Source organism: Periplaneta americana, chromosome 10, assembly GCF_040183065.1.
Source record: "Periplaneta americana isolate PAMFEO1 chromosome 10, P.americana_PAMFEO1_priV1, whole genome shotgun sequence".
Classification (NCBI taxonomy): Eukaryota; Metazoa; Arthropoda; class Insecta; order Blattodea; family Blattidae; genus Periplaneta; species Periplaneta americana.
In genome coordinates, this window is record NC_091126.1 from 1723833 (window position 1) to 1749545 (window position 25713).

The 25713-nt window shown below is 37.2% G+C and overlaps 1 protein-coding gene across 4 annotated transcripts in view; it reads left to right on the forward strand.

Annotated features, from left to right (window-relative positions):
• The window catches only part of LOC138707376 (osmotic avoidance abnormal protein 3-like), a 260073-nt gene that overhangs the window by 56434 nt on the left and 177926 nt on the right, over nucleotides 1-25713 (forward strand). The gene's annotated exons all lie outside the window — the stretch shown is intronic.

The following is a 25713-nucleotide window of genomic DNA, read 5'->3' on the forward strand; positions in this document are numbered from 1 at the left end:
TGGATATCCTCTCAGTACATGACCCTGTGGCGTGTCATAATAAGGGGATCCAATACTGTTTGCTTTCAAACCCGATATAATAGACCAGACATCCTCATAGAGAGGTGCATAATTTTGAAGAATGAATGAAAAGCCTAAGTTACATGTTAATAATCATGTTGCAAAATTGTGTTCATATTGCTGAAATATACGCGAGAGAGAGAGAGAGAGAGAGGAGAGAGAGAGAGAGAGAGAGAGAGAGCTAGTATATTAACACGGCACAACACAAGCTAAAGTTGATCATTATTGTTTTTCTACTTTGTGACCATTCGGATATCTTCCCGCTAACATAATTCCCTACATTGTTATTTCATTCCGTCTCCTATGATATAGAGTTTACAATAAGTAATCATTTCCGATTGCTCGTTACCGCGTAACCCTCAATATTAGCTATTACTGTATGTTAATGAATATTATTAAAACACGCTTTAAAATAAACTAGAAATGTGTTTTAGAACGAACTTGTTTAGAACCATACTATGGAGAGGTGCACAAATGTTTTAGAAGAAACTTGTTCAGAACTATGTTAGGAATATCTGCATCACTATTCACTTTTTTCAAGTTTTATTCGATGTAGGAATCTCGTTTTTAAATAAAATGCATGCACTTTCCTTCATATGGCTCATTTCTTTAACTCGTCGAAATCCGATGATAGCTGTCTAGGACGACGAACCTCTTTTGGAGAACAGAAAACAGCTGCTTGCAAGAAGAGAAGTATGAAGAACTTTCAAGGAAAACTAGTAAGGCTGTGTCAAGATTTGCATAGGCCTGCAAGTGTTGAGAATAGGGGGAATCGCTGTGTACACACGAACAGACAGAAGAACGACTTTTTCTGTATCAGGATTAGTACTTACAATAGGCCCTCTCTGCCATTAGATGAGATTTTGATTAAATCATCATTTTGTGTTTTGGGCAAAAAGAAACGTTATTTTCTACTAAAAATTATATTTCGTGTGATCATTCCCGGTTGAACTGGCCATCCTCTACCGACGTGACTGCTTTAGCGGCGTTCGTGGGATTTAACGGCATCTTAACTCTCTTAAATGTTGTTTAAAACCGATTTCAATATCACATAATTCCATTATAAACAAAAAAGGGGAAACAATAGTGTTGTATTTGCTTGTATTTAGGGTTGTAAATTTTAATGGCACAGCAATAAATATAGGGTGGGGGACAAGAAGTGGCAAATAGGATGCCACAAACTATCCAATGTATGTAATTACCATCCCAAAACATGAATTAACACTTGCCTACCTCAAACAGGTCCATAGACGCACACAGTAATGTTAAAATTTGTATTAGGCTGGGTCTACACATTGCGGTTTTGCAGGACGACAACAACTCGTTGGTTTAAATGGAACGCTGCACACATTGCCGCTGAAACGGAGCTTGCGGGAAGGGATTACGGCGCGCTGCAGTGCTGCACGGCGCGCCGACACGTGGGTTCGCACGGTGCAGTTCTGCAGGATCCCGCGCGGGGAGTAACTACTACAAATCGAGCATATAGGCGTCCACAGCGCAATTTTGTCTTCAGTATTTTTGTGGATCTGCGCTCTACAGTGAATGAAGTATTCGAACACTGGCATATTGTAGAATAATGCACTTGTTTACATGAAACATTTTTTTCTGCACATACTGGAGTGTAGGAAATATTCAGTATTGAAAAGAAAATTATAAAAATATTGTAACTTTTATTTCTACTTTAACCACACACCCGTCAACAATGTGACTTCATTTCTTAATAATTCACCCTAAAACAATGGGTACTCTACTCAACACAGCAACACAATAGTCGTTATTGCACTCCACACGACGACAATGACAATACACTGTATTATTGAGAAGAACGACAATGTACTCCTAATTTTAAATTAATGTTCACACAGCACTAAGTGTAGAACAAAACTGTCAGTTCTTAGTTCACAATTCGCTTGCCTTAGCTAGTTCTTCTAGCTCACTGTTCAAGTTCACTGCACATCGAACTCAGATCCTCCGGGTGCGTCGCTCTCGACTGGCCCCTGCCAGAGTTACGGATTCACTCAAGTTCACTGCACGTCGAACCCAAGTCTTCCGGATACGCCGCAATCGCCTGGACGCTGCCACAGTTACGGACCCACTCAAGTTCACTCCACGTCGAACTCAAGTCCTCTAGACACGTCGCCGCTGTTCAAGAGAAGACTTGAAGGCTGAATGAAGACTAACTGTTCCGAAAACTGTTCGCGCTTTTATTACTAAACCGTAACATCTTGAATCTTCGATTCGCGTGGCTCTCCGAAACTTCGAGAGGGGTACGCTTCTAGATGTCCCCCCTGCTGTCTCTGCTCCGCGCCGTCACCATAGTCTTCTTTCCCCTCGCTCCGTACCGCTCTACAGCGCCTAGCGAAGCTCGAGTTTCATTTCCCCGCGCCTTCCTTCTTGCTGGATGCGCGCGCACACTCCCGAGGCAACCAGACGCGACCAGAACGTTCCAGACGGGTGCCACAATATGTATATTTAAAAAGACACGTTTAAGTTTCTTAATATGTGCAATTCTGTACATTGAACGCGTAAAAAATATTCGAACAGTTCAAACTCCAGTGACGATTAGACCTGTGACTCTCACGCGTTTGATCATGGGAACTTCTTATCACAATGGAGTTCAGTCTCCAGCGGCCAAAGAAAAAAATTGGAAAGCATGAGCCGCCCAAGAAAAATATCTAAAGCAAGTCGAAAAGCAATTTTAAGAAAAAGAAATCCCTTTTAAGTGTACCGAAAATTGCCTGTGATCTTGAACTACAACTAAGTGTGACAGCACAGTTCGTAATTATTTGAAAAACAACGAATATCATAATAGAAGAAAATATTTGTTAATGAAATTATTAGGAAGAAAGATTAGAATTCGCGGAGAAAAAATATATGGAAAACACCCCTAATCCGTTCTGGAACAAAGCGAAATTCACAGACGAGAGCAGATCAGCACTTTTTCTTCTGGTGGAAGATGTGACCAAACACTTGACTCTACTCATGAGTAAAACCTTATTGGTGTCACTTACGAGATTCCAACCTGTCTTCGGCAAGTTGGCTAAACAACATAATTATATTGAAATTTATTCAGTTTATTTTGTACATTTTCTTTATCATATATGTTATACTACGGCCCAAATAACTGAAATGGCTGACTATTGTGTTAATAATTATTATCTTTGAACGTATGGGATACTTTCCTATATATATATATATATATATTTTTTTTTTACACTGAGCTTCCTAAACTATATTCTACAGTAACCTCGCATAAATATTGAACGGCTATCTGTAACTCATCATCTTAAATTGGCAAATATCAGGTGTTCATCTGCAAACATTATAGGATTAAAATCTGTGAACCTTAAATAAAATGTGTTTCGAGATTGTTTTGCTGATAATAGGATGACCAGAACTATTATCGATATTCTGAAACATAGTGCTATAAAGATGATGTTCAAGGGTTCGTCGAAGGAATTGGACATTTGATAAAATAAAAAGAAAACTTATTTTCATACTTTTATTTAGGGCCTACGTAATTGTAAAATTTAACAAACCCTTCATTGATACAAAAAGAGTGAATCCAGGATCTTCTTTCTATTGGTTCCTTAAACAAACTAGCAGCTTCACATACAGATCTTGCAGTTTGACAACCTAGCTGTCAGACTACAATAACAGACCTTCGGTTGGGTCTCAAATTTATGATCACCCAAGCGAGGGATTTGCGTTTTTGCAGGAAATGTGTGGACCAATGAAGGGCATCCCGTAAGGCAGGAGTGTAATAAAACGGATCCTGCAAAATCGCAATGTGTAGACCCAACCTTAAGGTTCGATATTTCAAATTTATTCAAGTGTTGAGGTTTTTTTTTTTTATTTTTTTTGCTCGGCAGTGTAAAATCAAAATATTTCAGTAAACTTAACAGCTCTCGTGCACAAGCGACAGTTTTGTGGTCCCATTCACAATCTTCAATATCCATTACTGATCCAAATATGCATTCCAACTTTGATAATTTAGAGAAAAAAAAACTTGAAAATCCAGCAAGATTAGTGAAGACCACATTTACTTGTTTCATAAAATTGACAGACTGAGTTAAGACGAGGTTTAATAAATTTGTACGCGTAGCGTACATAAAAATCGCGGACTTACAGTGGCTGCGAAATTTTGCATGTAAATCATTATGTTCTCCCGCCATCACAGCCGCTCCATCGTAGATTTGAGTAAGAAGTTTATTATTGCAATCAAAATCGTTAATGACTTCTAGAGGATGTTCAAGGAGAACATTTGTAGACTATCCATGCTGACGTCTGTTTCTTTTTAAACTCCCTCAATGTCGCCATCTTGTTGCATATCGCAGAATTGAAGATAACTGTAATTTCATACTATGTCAGAGCTCTCATCCAGAATTAAAGCTGCGAACGGTGCTTTACAATCCTCTTTCCTCATTTTATTATCCATGATTTCGCCCATTGAAAATATCAAGTCACTCTGAAATTTATGAATTCAAGGGGAAATGCCACGAAACATAGTGCAGTATTCTATGTATGTTTTTTGGGAAACTGTCGTGCCTTGCAATCTCATTTTAAAAATGCCTTTATTTTTTAAGATTTACTCTCGTCATGACCTCTAATGCAAGACCAAATTTTCCAAGACACTTACTGTACAGGCTGGCCAAGAATTTTTCTGTTCGGTCGAACAAGTTCGCTATGCCTTTCAATACAAAGCCTATATTTATCACTTAAAGCAAATTCAATACTTACGGTTTTGCCAAATAAATGCAGTGACTTGCAGTGTGTGCCGTTTCCTGGATTTGTAAATATTATTTAAATTACTGTACTTTAATCTGTATCATTCCACACAGATTTTTCACGAGAAAGTAATTAACAAAGGCGCAAAAAAGTTTTCTCATTCCTACACATCTACACCCAGTTTTATCATCATTAACACCACAAAAGTTCCCGATTCGGCAATCTTACCTGCAGATGCGATTCTAAATCACATAGGCTAGGCTATTCTATCGCTTGAAAGTTGTGGCAAAATTACATATTTAGGGCCTATAGTTATACAGAATATTTTAGATTAACTAAAAAAAAAACACTATAAATAAAGCACAGCTCTCACAAATATTTTTTGAAAGTGAATGTAAGCACACGCGCGTCGTCAAATGCGGAACCTAAATCACATCCCTCGCACACTGGTATATGTGACGCTCTTCTGCTCAACAGTTGCCTGTTTTCATATAGCACAACTGATGCGAGGGTTACCATCACATTTTTCCACGCAGGCGCAGCATGGTTATGCGTAATCTAAATCGCTTCCTCTCGCCGTTAATAAATTGGCACGGGCGCGCGCCTTTATAACTCCGTGTAATATATTTCCATTGCTGTAGCAGCGACATTCAAATTTGAAACTAATCTTCAAATAATAATTATTATGTGTAACAGGTATAACACGATAAACACAAAATAAAGTACCGGTATATAACGATAACTATATTTTTTGTTCAGAAAAATTCAGGGGATGCGACACATCACCTGCACCCATGCACGCTACGCCCCTGATAGGGAGGGAGAAAATCAAACCGTGTGTACACTGCTGCCCGCACGAAAACGATTCCAATAGATGCCCGTTTCGAGAAATTTTCGTATCATGTGAACTGGTTCTGACACCGGAAGTGTCGTTTCACATTCGTGTGGCGCTACGAAGTGACTAAAATATCCACCCATTGGCAAGGCTCTCAAACTTCATTGAGCAAAGAGGTTCAGAGCAAGAGGGCTATATGTCTAGCAGAGGCAGCTTGGCACGTCCTATCCTATCACATGTAAATAGCTTGTTGAATAAAATAATTGCATATAAAACGACATAGCCCCTCAAATATTAAACTTGATTGTGGCAGATGAGGGATTGTATTATATTGTAGGTATTGTATTAACATTGCTTCACAGCTAGAATATGGAAATAGTCAAAAGGGTGGAAGAGTGTTAAGGATGCTACATATTGTAGAAGACTGGGTGTAGACCTAAATATTATCGTCCGTTGAGTGTCTGTGAGTAAGTTTCGTATTTCTTTCGCGGATTATTCAGATCGATAACGTAGCAGGCTGTTAACTTTGTTATAGAGGCCATTACAACCTGAGGTCATTAACTTGACGTAATGGAAGGTTATAATATATCCTTAGACTCCAAGGTCACGCGATATCTCACTTCCTTGTGGCGTGTCAGTGTTCTGTGCTTGCTTTAAATGTGTAGCTTTGCCAGCTTTATTCACTTTCGTGGCAAGATCTTTCCTGACAATTGTAAATAATTCAGATAGTGCTATCTACCATGTTAAATGTCTTCACCAAATTTTGAACTGTTTTCACATGTGACTTCAATGCATATTTTTCAGAGAGTGCTATCTGTCATGTTAAACATGTGAACACTCAATTTTTGAACTGTTGTCACATGTACAGCGACTGCACTGTTGGAAGTAACGGAAGACATCCGAAAAGCTATGGACGAACGTAAAATTACAATACTGACACTACTTGACTTCAGCAAAGCGTTTGACACTGTAAATATCGACTTACTGACGAGAAAATTACGATTACTCCAACTATCAGAAAGCACAGGGTTCTCCTCTTATCTCAGCGAAGGCAGCAGTGTGTTTCCATTGGAAGTCGAACTTCCTCATGGCGTATCGTTGATTCTGGAATCCCACAGGGATCTGTTCTATCACCACTACTATTCACTATTTACGTTAATGACATCCCTTCGACTCTACAGCACTGTAAGCATCACCTTTACGCAGACGATTTACAAATCTATATCCATACAACCCCCTGACTCACTCAATGGCGCAATACACAATCTTAACGAGGACCTTGAATCCATATCTGCATGGACCAGAAAGTTTGGTTTGACTCTCAATGCAAGAAAATCACAAGCAATCCTAGTGGGACACCAACGTCTATTATGCAACATTACTCCTGCTCTTCCAGTCAAGTTAAACGACACAATAATCCCTTTTTCTTCCTGTGTTAAAAACCTTGGAGTTTACTTTGACACGCATTTAAACTGGAATTATCAAGTAACCCATATTATCAAAAAAGTGCTTTCCATACTACATTCCTTAAACAATACCCGATAATTCCTCCCGCTATCACTCAAGAAAGTACTGGTGGAAACCCTAGTAATGCCCCACTTCGATTATTGTGATTCTCTACTGACCGACCTCAATGTCAACCAGTCGCAAAGATTACAACGTGTTCATAATTCTTGTGTTCGCTTCGTCTGCGATGTCCGTCGCGCTGACCACATTACCCCATCCTTCCAAACTCTAAACTGGCTACGACTTAACGAACGTAGAAATTTTCATTCTCTTGTTCTCCTTTTCCAAGTCCTTCACACCTCTATACCTACCTACCTTGCCTCTCGTTTCAGTTACCTGTCATCATATTATAACCCCTTCACACGCACGCAAAATAGCCTCATACTATCCATACCAACACATAAGACATCATCGTATTCATCATCATACACAATCTCGCTCTCGCGCTTGTGGAATACCCTACCCAGTGACATCAGAGACTGTCAGAATTTAGTAGCGTTCAAAAGCAAACTTATTAAGCATTTTCTTACTGCGTAGAGTAGGTTTAATTTTTACTTAGTTAATAAAAAAAAATTCTCTCTTCTTAATTTTTACAATGAACTGTCTAGCTTTCATTAGTCTGTTAATCTTTTAGTACTTTGATTTTTATTGTAGTTGTAAATTCAATATTGATCGTAATTATAATTGTAATTGTATTCTTAATATTATAGTTGTAATCCCCTGGTAGAGGGGAAGAGAAGGCCTAATGGTCTTATCTCTACCAGGTTAAATAAATAAATAAAAATAAATAAATGTGACTTCAATGCATATTTTTCAGATAGTGTTATCGGTCATGTTAAATATATAGACACTCAATTTTTTAACTGTTGTCACATGTGACTTTGATGCATATTTTCCAGATAGTGCTATCCAACATGTTAAATACGTGAACACTCAATTTTTTTAACTGTTATGACATGTGACTTCAATGCATATTTTTCAGATAGTGCTATCTCTAATATTAAATATGTGAACACTAATTTTTTTATACTGTTGTCACACGTGACTTCAATGCATATTTTTTAGATATTGCTATCTATCATGCTAAATATGTGAACACTCAATTTTTTAATGTTATCACATGTGACTGTAATGCATATTTTTCAGATAGTGCTCTCTAACATGCTAAATATCTGCACCAATTTTTTTTAACTGTTTGCCACATGTGACTTCAATGTCGACTTTTTCATCTCTTGGAATAGATTATTGTAATATTTCACTGTATTTTATTGCCTATGGTATATCAACTAGATCAGAAATTTCCAACAGTATGACGTCGGAGCAGGGTAATCATGTGTCACGAAGATCGCCTGGCTGTATCGTTTTGAGTCCTGACACAATTGTTATTTTATTTTTAAAGATCAGTATAATTCTACACTTAAAAAAATGCTGAAAAATGTCTGCAGGTTACAGTTAGGACACAAATGCAGCTGTATTATACTATACTTCGGGTTTCTGCACATACATCTTGTACCATAATCATGTATGAAGTATGGTATAATATACTATACTCTCAGGACTCGCAAGTGTCAATTTGAAAATTTGCGATGTAACAGCACTCTAAGGTGGATTGAGAATATAAATAGTAATAAGGTGATGCGTTGTAAGAGGATAATAGCACAGTCCAGTATATACAGTCACGAAGATTGAGTTGTTGAGGTTGCTAGGAACAATAGACTGTGCAGGTACTATTTTGCATTGTCTGTAATGAGGCGATAGTAGCGATCCTAGTGGTTAGCAACTATCTATGGATGCATATTTTTTACATATTACACTTCGTGGATGTATGCTAGACTGTGATGACAGGTTTCCAACCGTCATGAGCTTGAGCTTGAGCATGAGCATATGCAAATCGAATTCACTCTTCGTACAGCGATAACTTAAAACTCTGAATACTCGCTCACATATAACAGATTGAGCATCCACATGTTAAAATATGCAACATGTGAAAGAGAATGGTCGTTACGCTTAGCCATTGAACAACAGTGAACTTTCGGTAACAACTGCTAGATGGAAGAATAGCTGCAAGTTGTTACTCCATGCCACCTTAATGTTATAATGTGACTTCTTTTGCAGTCGCTAGATGGCAGCATACAGAAATTGGTACGAGTTTTTGTCCTGAAAGTGCATTAGACTGATCAGTCTGTTAGGGCCTATAAGATAAAGTACCCAAATAAGAGAAACTTTATTTAACTCCTATAAATGAGGATGGGAATAGACATTTTTAATCTGAATGAGTGGAATACATACAGCATTTCGTCTATTTTTAGAATTGACAATACAAATTTTAGTCAGCTTTTATTATTATTTTAAATTATAAGAAGTAAAACTGGGAAATAATGATGTTTTGAAAAGGAGTTCCAAATAAGAGATACGTGTGTTATTTAACTTTATTTTTGAACATGGACAAAAATTATCATCATTAGGTGAAAATTGAAGCAGTGTATAACATTGTTAAATCATGTAGATACCTTAATAAATTCTGTAACATTTTAAAATTGAAGGGATCAGTGCAACAGTGGTCTAACTCCTCTCAACAGAAATTCTGTTGTTTATTTGGTTTCTTTGCAAGTGAAATTAAGATGGTTTACGAAAATAACACAAATTCGGTCAAATCGGACATGAATGTACTAATCTTACTTAGGCTACTATTGCTAACGCTAATATTTTGCCAGTGAAAGAAAAAATGACAGAATATTAAACTTCGATTTCCATATTTTAATTTTAAGTTGATTGCACTTATTTTGCGACCCCTTTAATTGACACAATTCTTATTTCGCTGTGTTGAGCAAGTTGGACAAATTAAAAGTTCTTCATCAGTGTTGCAGTCTTCGTATGTCCAACGACGAGTCTGTTTCTCCCCCCATGGACCCTGGTGTCCTCTGAAAAAAATCCAGTGCAAAACATGTACTCTCCATCATCATAATTTTCTCCATATTCCGAGTCACTAGAGTTAATTAATTGCATTTCCACATCGGATTCTTCATCACTGGACGAACTCAAGGAGAGCTTCTTGGACTGAGTTTTCTGTGATTTTTGTTGTTTTTCGAACAACTTCTTGCGAGCCGCATCTTTTCTTTGTTTTTCCTTATCTAAACTCTTTCTAATTTGTTTCCTATTAAGAGTTGATATTATAATAGTTCCTTTTCCTGCCCTGATGACTTTACATGGATTCCCACTGGTTGAAGCTTGCGGCTCTTGAGGTGGTTGTTGTTGTTGCTGCTGCTGCTGCTTCTGTAACTGTGGTATAATTAAAGTCACCGTTTCTGGCACGTGAAATAAGCAGTAAATAAGTAATAGGAACGTTGAGAGCGAATAACTTATCTTTGCCACAGTCTGTGGGCATGACAGCTGACAATTGTGATTGGCAGATTGTTGACGTCACATCTGTTTAGGAGGTGGTACCACTCTCAGCCGAAGTGGCAACAGATGCTACTGACTAGACAGTGTACTCAAGGACACATCCCAGAAGCGCAAAGTGCGAGTGTCTTACCTTTGACGCAGTCAGTAGCCAATAAGACTGACAACTGTGATTGGCAGTTTGCTTACGTGACATGTTGAGTGTTACCGTTCTCAGCTATACTGGCAACAAGTGCTCACTGACTGGCTTTTTACTCAAGGACAAGCGCCACAAACACTGGCACTGGCTGAAGTGGTGATATTTACACAGGTCCAACGAAATTTTCGAAACCAGGAATCACAATTAAATTTAATAGTTTCAATAATTACACAAGATTTTTATTTGAAATATATAGATAATATTTCACGAATTACGCAGTTATGTTTTATTCTTTAAGTAAGGTAAATATTGTCGGACTAGCCAATTTTAATTGGCTTTAGCTATTGATATTATTGTCATCTCAATTAACAATTAATTTTAGGCATTGATAATAATACCTTAATCATTTCAATTAGTAATTTTTGTAATGAATAATAATTGAGGACAGTGGATAATTAATTAATTTTAATTAATAGTTTAATTAATCTTTCATTAGTTCTTACGTAGTTAATGGCAGACAAACTGACACGACTAGAAGCATTAACGCTTTTCGTAAACTCTAAAAGGTGAGATATTAAAAAACAAATAAGAGTTCTAAATAAGAGATAATATCTCTTAATAGGACCCCTAGGTATCTCTTATTACGGAACGGAATAAATAAAAATGAAATAGCTACCCAAGGTCATAAATTATCTTTCTTATTAGCACTCTACCATATTATATGCAACATTTTGCCAGCAATTTTATAACATTAATAATAAATTTGTTGTAGCTTACATTAACTGCTGTTCACTTCCTCAACAAAACGCACTAAAAAGTTCAAAGTGTGAAAAATTACTTTGCTTGCTCTCAGATTCGTAGCTTACTTTCAACTGAGGTTAGACAAAGAACACGATGTCTTAGAAGCACAAACATTGATTTCCCATAGTTGTCGAGAGATGGCATATTATACCGGAGAATTTAACAATGTATCTCTTATTAGGACCCTGTCTCTTATTAGGGTACTTTACTTTATGTGGAAGGAGATTAAATTCAGGCGTTCTTGCAGCATATCAAACCGTAACCAAACTCGTTCCTGACTATCAGAAAAATTTTCGGATCGAGCGTAAACCAAACTCAAATCACAATGACGCATGCGCATTAAGATAGTTGTGCTTTACTTTCATCCTCTGTACTGGCACACACGCACTTTTTGCATTGTATTTCATGTTTCCATGCTTATCTATATTCAGTTATTAAAATATACTGCGCAATTTATTAACTTCTTCAATATATTAGATTAATAAATTATTTTAGTTTAATCAACTTTGCCACATCAAAAAATTTGTCAAAAGTACAACATTCCCCTATAAGGATATACATAAATATACTTGGACTTCTCTAGATGGATTGACACACAACCAAATAGATCACATCTTGGTAGATAAATGGAGACGTACTAGTATAGCAGATATTCAAACTTTCAGGGGGACAGCCTGTAATTCAGACCATTATTTGGTAATTGGAGAATTAAGAGAGAGACTATCAGTGGTTAGGGGAGTAGAGCTAGAAGTTAATATTAGTAGATTCAATATCCTGAATTTAAAGGAAAGGAAACTAAGCAACATTATCAGGTAGAAATTTCCAATAGGTTTGCCACTTTAGAAAGCTGCGACGGAGTTGAGAAATAGTTAGATGTTAATAGCGTGTGGGAAAATATCAGAGATAGTATCAAAATTGCGGCTGAAGAGAGCATAGGTTATTATTAAACTAAGGAAAAAAAAACGTGGTTTGATGAAGAATGTTGCACGGTAGTAAAAAGAAGGAAACAGGAAAAATTGAAATTCTTACAGGATCCAGTTGAGGCCAATAGAGATAATTATTTCAATGAAAGACGGGAAGCAAGTCGTACACTTAGGAGTAAAGAGAGAGATTACTTAAAGGAAGAACTGAATGAGGTAGAAGCAAATAGTAAGAACAAAAACATTTGAGATTTATATAAGGGTATAAAGGAATTTAAGAACGGGTATCAGGCAAGGGTAAACGTGATCAAGGATGAGAATGGTGACTTGCTTACAGACTCTCATTCAATCCTGAACAGATGGAAAAACTATTTTGAGCAACTACTAAATGTACATAGGCCAGATAGAAATGATCGGGACGAAATTCAAATACAAACTGCTGAGCCATTTGTACCCGAACCCACACTTTCTGAAGTCGAAATTGCGATAGAAAATCTGAAAAAGTACAAGTCTCCAGGTATCGATGAAATTCCAGCAGAATTAATACAAGTGTGTGGAAGCGCATTATCTAGCGAAATTTATAAGCTTGTATAGTGAAACCTCTCCTTACGGACACCCCCAAGATACGGACACTTCTCATATACGGACAGATTTTAGTATCCTAACTGAAATAATATAGAAATAAAGATAAATTTAACTCTATTTTACGGACATTCTCAAACGCGGACACGGACAGCTTGCTTTATCTCCTGACTGCGGACAGAACTTGGATTTCAAGAATTAATATCTTAACAAAAATGTAAAATTTAGTTTTGAGAACTGTACAGAAATTCTTTAACATGAAAGAAGACGATAAAGGTCTCGTAGACTACCACTAGCCCACCCGGCTACCCCTTGTTAGCTGGAAGCGGGTGGATAAACAAAGTCATAAAATTTAACCTGTCTGATAGTCAAAGGTTTCCGCGATCGTGAAATTGTATTCGGCACATGATAGGATTAATAGGATTATTCTCTTCCCTTAAATCAGTTGTACAGTTTCGAGAGACATGGCACCTGAACGTAAAGATTAATTTGAAAACTGTAAATTACAGTATTGCATAACTGTAGAGCTAGAATAAAATTGCATGGCACAGTACTGTATTTTCCTTTTTCGGTCTTATCTACTGTATAGTTCAAAGTATAAAAGAATTTACTGAAGTACAGTAGACTGTATTTAGAATTAAACTACAGTAATACACTTCATTTAAAGCGTGAAGGAATACATAATGCCCCGCACCCAATAAAGGACACCTCCCAGATGCGGACAGATTGTTACATCCCTTCGATGTCCGTAAATGAGAGGTTTTACTGTACTTGCTATTTGGAAAAAGGAAATTGTACCAGAACAATGGAAGGAGTCCATAATTGTACCTATTTTTAAGAAGGGGGACAAGACTAACTGTATTAACTTTCGAGGAATATCACTTTTGTTGTCGTCGTACAAAATTTTGTCCAATATTCTTTCGAGAAGATTAACTCCGTATGTAGATGAAATTATTGGGGATCATCAGTGTGGTTTTAGGCGTAATAGGTCAACTATTAATGAGATTTTTTGAATACGTCAGATATTGGAGAAAAATGGGAGTATATGGGTACAGTACTCAGTTATTCATAATTTCAAAAAAGCATGTGACTCTGTTAAGAGAGAATTTGTATATAATATTTTTATTTGATTTGTTATTCCCAAGAAAAAAACTCGGTTAATTAAAATGTGTCTCAGTGAAACGTACAGCAGAGTCCGTATAGGCCATTTTCTGTCGGATGCCGTTTCAATTCACTGCGGGCTAAAGCAAGGAGGTGCACTATCACCTTTACGTTTTAGCTTTGCTCTAGAATATGACATTAGGAATGTCCAGGAAAAGAGAGAGGGTTTGGAATTAAACGGGTTAAATCAGCTGCTTGTCTATGCGGATGATGTAGGGTAAATTTGTTAGGAGAAAATCCACAAACTATTAGGGAGAACACGGAAAATTACTTGAAGCGAGTAAAGACATAGGTTTCGAAGTAAGATTATATCAGCGTCGCCGGTTTGCCGAAATTTTGTCCCGCAGGAGTTCTTTTACATGCCAGTAAATCTACTGACATGAGATTGTCGCATTTTAAGCACACTTAAATGCCATCGCCCTGAGACGAGATCGAACCCGACATCTCGAGCACAGAAGACCAGCGCTATACCGGCTGCGCTACCCAGGTCGACTGACAAAATATATGATTATGTCTCGTGATCAAAACTTAGTAAGAAATGGAAATATAAAAATTGGAAATTTATCCTTCGAAGAGGTGGAAAAATTAAAAAAAACCTGGAGAAATTGCAAATGACGGTTGGGAGGAAATTAAACTCAGAATAAATATGGGAAATACCTGTTATTGTTCCGTTGAGAAGCTTTTGCCATCCAGTCTTCTCTAAAAAAAAAAAAAGCTGAAAGTTAGAATTTATAAAACAGTTTTATTACCGGTTGTATGTATGGTTGTGAAACTTGGACTTTACTTTGAGGCATTCAGGTATAGCTCCCTGTGAAGCAGACTTGAATAATTTCAGGGGAAAAATTGTTCCTGGACCGGGTATCGATCCCGGAAAGTTTCTCCCTTGAAATTATTCAAGAGGTTAAGGGTGTTTGAGAATAAGGTGCTTAGAAAAATATGTGTGGGATAAGAGGGATGAAGTTACAGGAGAATGGAGAAAATTACACAACAGAGAACTGCACGCATTGTACTCTTCACCTGACAATTAGGAACATTAAATCCAGACGTTTGAAATGGTCAGGTTATATAGCACGTATGGGCAAGTCCAGAAATTCATATAGTGTGTTAGTTGGGAGGCCGGAGAAAAAGACGTTTGGGGAGGCCGAGACGTAGATGGGGAATGATATAAAAATGGGTTTGAGGGCGGTGGGATATGATGGTAGAAACTAGATTAATCTTGCTCAGGATAGAGACCGATGGCGGGCTTATGTGAGGACGGCAATGAACCCCGGATTCTCTAAAAGCCATAAGTAAGTATGCAAGGATTTCATGAATGCTGCTTCTACTGCCTGTAAGTTTAGGTTTTCTAAATAATTGTATTTACGTATTGATTTTTTTTCTCCTTGATTTTCTCTAAAGGCTAATTTATTGTTACTGTCCAAGGTGTCAGACACTATTACATAAATAATGTGACCAACTATTTCTTTATCCCGTGTCACATTTGTATTATATCCAACAGCTTCTAAGAGTAATGTTTCCGCCAATATTTTGTTCTTTCTTCCCAACATGTGGAACATTTCTGCATTTTAATATGTTTTCTCGCTGCATATTTTATAGCTTTTGCTGCAGAAATACCAGTACGAATCCTGCTCAGCATATTTAGGGTAGGCCTACCATGTACGTTTATATTTTCTAGTTAAATTTCCGTCGCGCTGGGACAAATTTAATTGAGGACCACTGTCTACTTATTTTTTATTATAAGTTAAGGTGAGCTTTTGCTCAAATGCCAAAGACAATAAAGAATTTCTTTTAAAAATCTAACAAAATGAATAGTGAAATGCCATCGACCTGGCCCGGGATCGAACCCGCAACCTTGGGCATAGAAGGCCAGCGCTATACCAACTTGCCAACCAGGTCGACTCGATTATCGTTCTTTAGCGATATAAATAATATTCAAATTATAATTTATATTCTGTTATCGTTCTTTAGCGATAGAAATAATATTCAGATTAACATCTTTTGTATTCTGTTATCGTTCTTTAACGATATAAATAATATTCACGTTATTTATATTCTTGTATCGTTCTTTAGTGATATAAATAATATTACAGTTATTTATATTCTGTTATTGCTCTTTCGCGGTATAAATACTCTGTGTTGTATGTAAGTAATTATTATAATGTAAATAACCATTTTTCTTTCTAAAATAGGTTATGTCATTTAAATAATTAATTATATATAATATAATATTATATTAATTAAACACAACGATATTTATCATTTATATTCTGTTATCGTTCTTTAGTAATCCTATATAAATAATATTCAAGTTATTTATATTCTGTTGTCGTTCTTTAGTGATATAAATAATATTCAAGTTATCATTTATATTCTGTTATCGTTTTTAGGGACATAAATAACTTAAATTTAATATTAGGTTTGGAGCAATACAGTTGCATAATACTGGTGTTAGTTTTTTCTCTTTATATTATTACATTATACTATCTTGAAACACAATAAAATGAAAAGAAGTGACGAGGAATTGAACCTGAGACGGTGACATTTAAATTCCGACGTTCTTCCGACTGAACTACGAGGGAACAAGTATAGACACTTTTGCGGAAAAATTTGTTCCAATCCCCCTCTCTAAGATTTTCTGATGATTTGTAGAAGCTTGTCCAGGATGCGGGGGCAAAGTCTAATTGGGATTTCCCGGTATCTGATCGGGTCAAAAATCCCGATAGAACTAATATTTAACCCTTGCGGTGAATTTCGGTGAAGTCCGAAGGGCCCAATTAGTCAAATCCACTCTCTTCACCTCCACGCTTGGGCCTCCTGGGATCTATTAAGATGCGAAAGAGACAGTGGTGTGCGGAAAACAACGGGAAGTTACCGCATCTGTCCTTTCCTAGAAAAACTGCAAACATAAGCAAAGGAAGCTTTTAATAGAAAAAGGAGCATCTTCTGCGGACCTCTGGAAAAAGAAGTAAGGAAGAGACTATTGAAGTGCTTTGTGTGGAGTGTGGCACTGTATAGGGAAGAAACCTGGAGATTACAACAAAATGAAGAGAAACGAATAGCAGCATTTGAAATGTGGATGTGGAGAAGAATGGAGCATGTGATGTGAACAGAGAGAATAAGAAATGAAGTTGTGTTGGAAAAAGTGGATGAAGAAAAAATTATGCTAAAACTGATTAGAAAGAGAAATAGGAATTGGTTGAGTCACTGGTTAAGAAGAAACTGCCTACTGAAGGATGCACTGGAAGGAATGGTGAACGGGAGAAGACTTCGGGGCAGAAGAAGATATGATAGACGACATTAAGATATATGGATCATGTGCGAAGACTAAGAGGAAGGGAGAAAGTAGGAAAGATTGGAGAATGCTGGGTTTGCAGTGAAAGACCTGCCCATGGGCAGAACACTTATGTATGTCCAGGACGCTTGGAAAGATTAGTCGATTCCATGCCCACTCGAATGAAAGATGTGATCGAGATGTGGGGAAGATGGACTAAAATAATATTGAATCGTGGCTTTTTTTTAACGCTTAATTGTTTGAATGTTCTAAGGCAGACGCCAGTAAGATTGTTTTGTTTATGCCACGAAAGATATTTTTGTTGAGAATAAAATCTTTTTTTCTTTCCATTTGCAGCCACAATATAATAATAATAATAATAAATAATGATGAAGTCATGGGATATTACATTCATGAACCTGCTGTTAATTACTAAAATAATCATAAAAGAGAAAGGAGCAATTATGTATATTTTGTCTCTCTCTCTTAAAAACAAAACAAAAAATAACATAAAAAGCACTAGGTTGTATTCGAACACAGGACCTCACGAATACAAGGCCGGAACACTACCATTACGCCAGCAAGCAACACACAGAATGTTTTAATTATAACTGTAGATATCAGGCAAATATCCAAATCCGATTTCACAATATAATATCGACACCATCTCTGTTATGTGGCAGTGAATGTTGGACACTGCGGCAAAAGGAAATAAATAGAATCAACGCATCACAAATGAGATTTCTACGATCACTGACAGGTGTTACCTTGGGGGACCGCATTAGGAGCGAAGAAATAAGAAATCAGTGGGAAGTTGAGGAGATGACCGCAGATGTCCAACATTATCAACGTAAATGGAGAAACCACCTTCCTAGGATGCCTGAACATCGTTTACCAAAGAGACTATTGTATTACGATCCACGAGGACGAAGAGATACAGACAGACCTCATCGACGCTGGCCCAATTCCATTTGTAGTTCGCAGATGGAAAACAACACAAAACTGTGTATTGGCAGAAGAAGAAGAAGAAGAAGAAGAAGAAGAAGTCAGGCAACATTGCCCAACAATATGTAACATCGCCTGCCTTCGAATTGTAGCGAAGATACCCGAAGGGAACTTTGCTTCTAGAGAGCGGATACTTTTTCTTGTGACAACTGTACATTGACGCACAGGCAAACAAAACTCAACTCACCACCTCACTCTATCTGTACTCCGTTGCAATGTAACTTCACTTTATTCTTGAGTTGTCTGGGATCCTAAGCCTGGCTGTAAGATACCCGAAGTATGGTATAATATACCTGCATTTGTGCCCTAACTGTAACTTTCAGAATTTTTTCATCATTTTTCCCTTATGTCAGTGACATTTTTTTTTCGAAGTGTAGAATTATATTGAAGTTAAAAAATAAAACGACATGTCTCGGGACTCAAGAGGTCTGCCATGTTTGATACGTGATCCTCCGCCCTGGCGAGAATTGTGTGTGTGAGTAGTCGCAGGCTTGAGAAAGTTTTCAGATGACACCGTCTCTTTTAAATAAAATATCAACCCAACCACAAGAATAACAGCAATATATATGCTGCTAAACTTTTGACATGAATGTATAGCAGTGAATCGATTGGGACATAATAGAATATGAGCCACTTTTCCGTTTGTGCGAATCTGGGGTACGGTGCCATTGCACTTCGTCCCTATTGTTACGAGGGATAGGCCTATAGCGTAAAGAGAACTGCTGATGAACTGTTATTCTCCAAGATTCGAATGCCGTTTAGTTTTCGGTTGGAAAAAAATGTTCAATAGGAGGAGTGAAAGTAAGAAATAATTCACAGATATATAATACATATGTATATGTACGCCCTGGACCGGGATCGAACCCGCAACCTCGAGCACTAGAGACTACGCCACCTACGCCGACCATCTTATTCAGAAACATGCTCTATTTAGCCTACTTACTGCCAATGATGCTTTGTTTCTCCTGAAACATTAAAATTTTGTGACGCATGATCTAACTGCAATGACTGCTTCAGATGGAACCTAAAAAGAAACAGATAGCAAGGAAGACGAAGTGCTCTTGGAAAATTGCAGAAAATGAGATGAGAAACACTGAACATTTGTGATCGGAACTGAAAATGTAACTAGATCGAAAAGCTTTGTGAAGCTGGATGTAACACGAAATGAAATACATACTGAACTTAGAACGTTTTTTAATTCACGTAACGAATGCGCAATATGTGGTAGCAATAGCCTTCTTGTGTCACTGAAAATCATATATATACAGGGTGTTTCAAAAATACGGGGCATAATTTCAGGTATGTATTTCCCACATGTAGACAATCAAAATAGTTCATTACGACATGTGTCCGGAAATGCTTTATTTCCGAGTTATGGCCTTCACAACATTGAAATTCACCGGAACGTTTTTCTTTCCACAGGTCGTTGCCGTCAAAGGAGACATTAAGAGGGCACTCTGACAGTTCATTCCGAGGCGAAGGTTACATTCAATGTTGTGTAGGCGTACTTGGATCGAAGATTTCCTGATCGATGGATAGATAGAGGTGGCCCAATTGCTTGGCCTCCACGCTCATCTGATCTGAACCCTCTCGATTTGTACTTGTGGGGCCATTTAAAATCATTGGTTTATTCGTCTCCGGTGCCTGATTTGGAATCCCTTCGGAATCGAATTGTGGCATGTTCTGAGGACATACGCAATACTCCTGGAGTTTGGGATCGTGTTCGCAGGTCAATGAGACATCGATGTGAGGTCTGTATTCAAGCAGGAGGTGGACATTTTGAACATCTTCTGTAATGACAACGACCTGCGGAAAGAAAAACGTTCCGGTGAATTTCAATGTTGTGAAGGCCATAGCTCGGAAATGAAGCATTTCCGGACACATGTTGTAATGAACCATTTTGATTGTCTACATGTGGGAAATACATACCTGAAATTATGCCCCGTGTTTTTGAAGCACCCTGTATACTGAGTATCTTTCAGGAACAAAGTCACTATGTTAAACGTTCACGAAGGTTTAGGAATATCTAGCGGAGGCAAGGTATCATTAAAACTTCGACATTATGATTAATTCAAACTCATGATGAGTCCTTGCGAAATATTGATCTCGCCGAGCCTCTTATCACATCAGGCGTCATGTGTCCATTATCCCACATTTTAACGTAAAGATGCCATAAAATTATAATAAACGACAGAATTTTGACCACTCAGCACAAAAGAAAGGACACGTTCCCAAATTCATTATACAATACATCCAAGATTGAGTTCAAATTCTGTTGAGTCGTTACAATAAAGTTTGTTTGCATGTTGAGTAGGACCTGGGTTTTATGTTTTACATATTACTCCTTTAGCTTCATCGGACAACTGAAACTTCTTACTGCGATATTACTGATTTGTTTAGTTGATTGGTATTTAAGGACGCTGTATCAACCACTAGATTATTTAGTGTCGATTGAACCGTTTGAGAGTAATGTATAATATATATATATATTACTCATGTATGTATGTATAGATGTGTGTATGTATATGTACAGTATGTGTATATATGCGTATGTATGTGTATATGTATATGTAGGCTATATATACCAATTGGTCTCTCTGTATCTACCATTTGAGACGGACAACTGGTTGTTACGGCTACTAAATCAGATGTAGAAGGTAAACAGGATACTGTCGATTTGAGCAGTGGAAGCGTAAGAATAATCATACAGGGCCGTATTCATAGACATTCTTAGCGCGGGCTTCCGGTGGATGATCAGCGAACTAACGTTTTTCGTATTCATAAACCAGTGTTAGCGATACGATATGATATGAATCCTGTACAAGTAACCAGTCGATAGCCGGGGCTAGTTTAGCACGCTCTTAGCGCGTGCTAGCGAAATGTCTATGAATAGCACCCACAGTCTTTAAACAATATAATATATAATTTAACTGAATGAATGTATAGCAGAAGAATTGCAAATGTGCACAATGAAGTAATTGACGTCAGTTAACAAAACGTGACTGATGAGAATGAATAACATTGATAACCAAGGACAGCTGTTAATGGAAATTAATTTTATCATTTGTGTTTTTAAATATTGGTGTCGGCGGAGATTGTTGGAGATTGATTTGTACTCTTGACGGAGATTAATGGAAATTTTGGAAAATAAAATTATTTCGGAGTATTAACTTAGTAAGAATGTTACTTTACAAATAATTAATATTAAAGGTTCGTTGGATTCTGGTAAAGGTGCGGTATGGCCAATAGACAATATATTTTGGATTGAGACTGTATGTAACACATATTCATTTAAAAAAAAAAAACTTGCAGCCCTCAAATTAACACTTTCAAATTGACATCGAAATGTTGAATTCTCAGTCTTTGAGTTCACTATTGTGATCAGGACACCTGGAATACCGTGCAATGTAGCCTATTTGGATATATAACAAATTCAAGTGAAAAAAAAAATCCGAAAAAACTCAGAATATGAAATTTGCTATAAAACGACGCAATAGTAATAATTCGCGAATGTGTTCATGTTTTGCTATTGGAACTCTATTTCGCAATTTGTCGCGATAGTTTTATCCGCATAGCTATTATTAATCAGAATCACTTAATTCTTAAAGACTAGTGAAAAATCTATGTACACTTAGCGGCAAAAAGATTGGGCCGACTCTTGGTCGATAGAAATGCTAAGTTCTATCGCGCGGTTCACTCGTGTAAACGTAACCCAGTGCAAGGCATTGCTGTGGTGTCTCTTCATTGAAAGTCGTCCGTCTATAATGTAACAAACCGTACGAGCAGTGTGTGGCCCAGTGGCAAGAAGTCTGACATCCGTGCCATAGGTTGTGAGTTCGCCTCCTGGTACGGAAAAATTATTTTTTTAAATTTTAACTTTTACTTAATTTATTAGTTTAAATGTGAAATCGCATTTGTTAACAAACTTCGTTATGCCTGCCTTTTAAAAATATTATTGTCCATCATCTGTGAGCTATTAATAGGCGAGACCTGGTCTGTATAAACAAAAATACTTGTTCCACATCCTAAAAAAAACGGACGCATATCAAACACAAATAAATAATTACATTAACAAAAACAAACAATTTGTTAATATATTAACAACACAAGGCCTGTGGTGGGGACTAGCATCTCGTCCACAAACCACCTGCGTCAACATCTGCCCTCATTTTGCGCGGCATGGAGTCCACAAGATTATGGAACAGGTCTAAATTCTTGGCCATCTTCTCCCTTGCATCTAGAACTCTGTCCCACAATTCCTCAGGTGTCCGAACGGGTGGTTGTTCTGCCCAATTAGAGCGTAGGATCCTTTTGACTGCAACCCACAAATTTTGAAACGGATTCATATCTGGTGAATTTGGAGGCCAGTCGACTGGGTCGACATCACGCCTCCTCGTAAACTACCTTTGAATCCGGTTGACGGTGTGTATCGGATGATTATCCTGCTGGAAGAAAAATGTTCCTTCTGGATATCGTTTTCGGGCGGAAGGGATCATTACAGTTGCCAAAATGTGTTCGTAGACTTCTGCCGTAAACAGACCGTGGATGCGTTCCAGAAGTCCTGCCCCATCGTATGACATCCACCCCCAATACGCGACCCTCACGCGAAGCGTATCGGTGGTCATTCATACAATAAATTAGGGCAGTACTATCATTGCTATTGGAGACAATGACCTCGTCGGAGAAAATGACATTTCTCCAATCGAAGTCCTGTCGGAGAGTAGCATACGCAGAATGTTACTGGAGACAATTACCTGGTCGGAGAAAATGACATTTCTTCAATCGAAGTCCTGTCGGAGAGTAGCATACACAGAATGTTAGGCCTACTGGAGACAATTACCTGGTCGGAGAAAATGACATTTCTCCAATCGAAGTCCTGTCGGAGAGTAGCATACGCAGAATAACCTATGCGAACTAGGGCAATGAGTTATTGTTTCTGTGCCATCTTCAAGCTTAATGACGAGACAGAACGTTATATTAACAGATGGCAGTATTGCTCGAAACATAGAGGGAGGTTTATTATTATTAGAGTTTGGGCATATTCTAAGATATATCGCCACATAATTATAGCTTTGCGAGACACATATGATGGCAAATGTGTAATAAAAAGAAAAAAGAAGATTGGGGGGAGATTCGAACCTTGAGCTACTACTACTAACTTGTTCAATAAGTTATACCAATGCCGTAACAACTTACGCTACTGCAAATGTTTATATCAGTCCGGCATAATACATGGTTTTCCTGTTCATATTCGCTCCGGTCGATTTTGTATTTATCAATTCTATTACTATTTCACTCTTCAAGGGCCCTGATGTATCTAGAATCAACCCGCCATTCGATTTTATTACATATTTTAGCCTCTTAAACAAAATACAGCGAATTTAAATGGTTTAATTATATGTTACCTAGTGAACTACGGCGTTGACGAGACGAGCATGCGTAATGTATGTCTCTGGAACTTAGAAATTGTCGGCCGGCCCATTCTTTTTGGCACTAAGTGTATATCTATTATGTCGTGATTTCCGCTATCTCCATAAATACCCGGCCGTGATGATAACATTAATGAATACTCAAACTGACACATAATGGCCGCCACTCCATACAATACATCCTGTAATCTTCACTACATGATTATGCCGAAATCAATTTGCTAATTTCCGAGAGAGTTAAGTACTATATTTTACTATTAACAACAGGACTACGCCGACGAAATATTTGCAAGTGGGTCATTCCATACAAAATTTTAAATTTTGTAACGTCAAGTTCTTGATTTTGCATTATTCTAGTAAATGAATATAATAATAATAATAATAATAATAATAATAATAATAATAATAATAATAATAATAAATAGTTAAATGGCCTAATATGAACTTCATATAACCAATGGTTGAAAAGTATTGAAGGGTGAAATATTCGGGAAGTTGATATGTAGACTTTGTTAAAAATATTATTAAAATGACATGCTTCATTGTATCAACGTAAAAATAGTGCCAATACAATGATGATTCTATATATTTAAACTTACTTTTGAGTTATTATGGATTTTTGCTTCGAGTATGTATTAAAACTTACAGTAAAATAGAGAGATGTTAATATTTTCAAATCGAATATATTTTTTACTATGCTCTATTTTTTACGGTGAGATAATCAATTTCTTAATCGATTACAAAAAAAATTTATGGTGGCATTTCTAATACTTTGGTAAATATTAAATAAATCAGAATTGAAAATGTTGCCATTAAGGTTCAAAGTCGCATGCAGTATATTACGTCACACGCTCATACCAAACATCCACACGCGTGCTTAGCCAGATGTTACGACATCCGCTCAACGGTTCACTAATAGATTTCACGTGAGGGTTTGTTTTTTTCCTGTTATAATCTCAGTGCAACTTTTTCTCTTCAGTTTAGAGGGTGATTTTGTTCTGTTCTTTCATTGTAACTTTTCCCCTTCAGTTTAGAGGGCGATTTTGATGTGTTCTGTCATTGTAAGTTGTAAGTGTTCAATATGCCTAAATTAAAGACGAAAAGTTGGAGTCATCTGTAGTGTTGCAACACTTTCGGACTTGAAAAACATTCGTCACAAGTCTGTAAAAGAAAAGTGACTAGTAGCATGTGTAAAAAGGTCCCGCATTTAGTGGTAGGTGATGCTATTTGCCAACGCTGTTGCCATAAGATTTAAATAATTGAAATAAATAGTGAAGTTGCTGGGATTGAAAGTGAGGTCGGCAAATCAACAAGCGAAGAAGAATGTTTAAAAACAGAGGCGGGAAATTCAACAAGTGAAGAAGAATGGGACCGAAGAATATGCTCCTGAACGTTAGGAATCTATAAATGTATCTGTCAGAAGTATTGACGTCATTGTTACAGAGAGCTTTAGTACAAGGAATGGACGACAACTGATAGGGCCAATATGATTTTAGTGACAATTGACTGTGTAAATTTCATTAATACTGTAACTTCATCGGTTGGCTTAAAAAATCCAAGATATACAACTTCATTACAAAGTCCCAAGCAAATTATTTAAAGTAGCTCAAAAATAAAATTAAGCCCGGTGAGTTCATTATCTTCATCCTCGAACCTCAATGCTTAATATTTCCTGGTGTGAATTTCGCGTTAACCCAAACGACACTTACAGGAAGTCACGCTACAAGAGAGCGACCGTTTTCCGTGCCAAAGAGTGTACTTAGAATACAGTATATTTTCTGTTGATTTTATGTCACTGGAATGAGAACTACATTTTTTTTTTTAGAACTTTGAACAGAAACGGAAGTGAACAAAAGGGGAAAATGAATTGTGGGTAA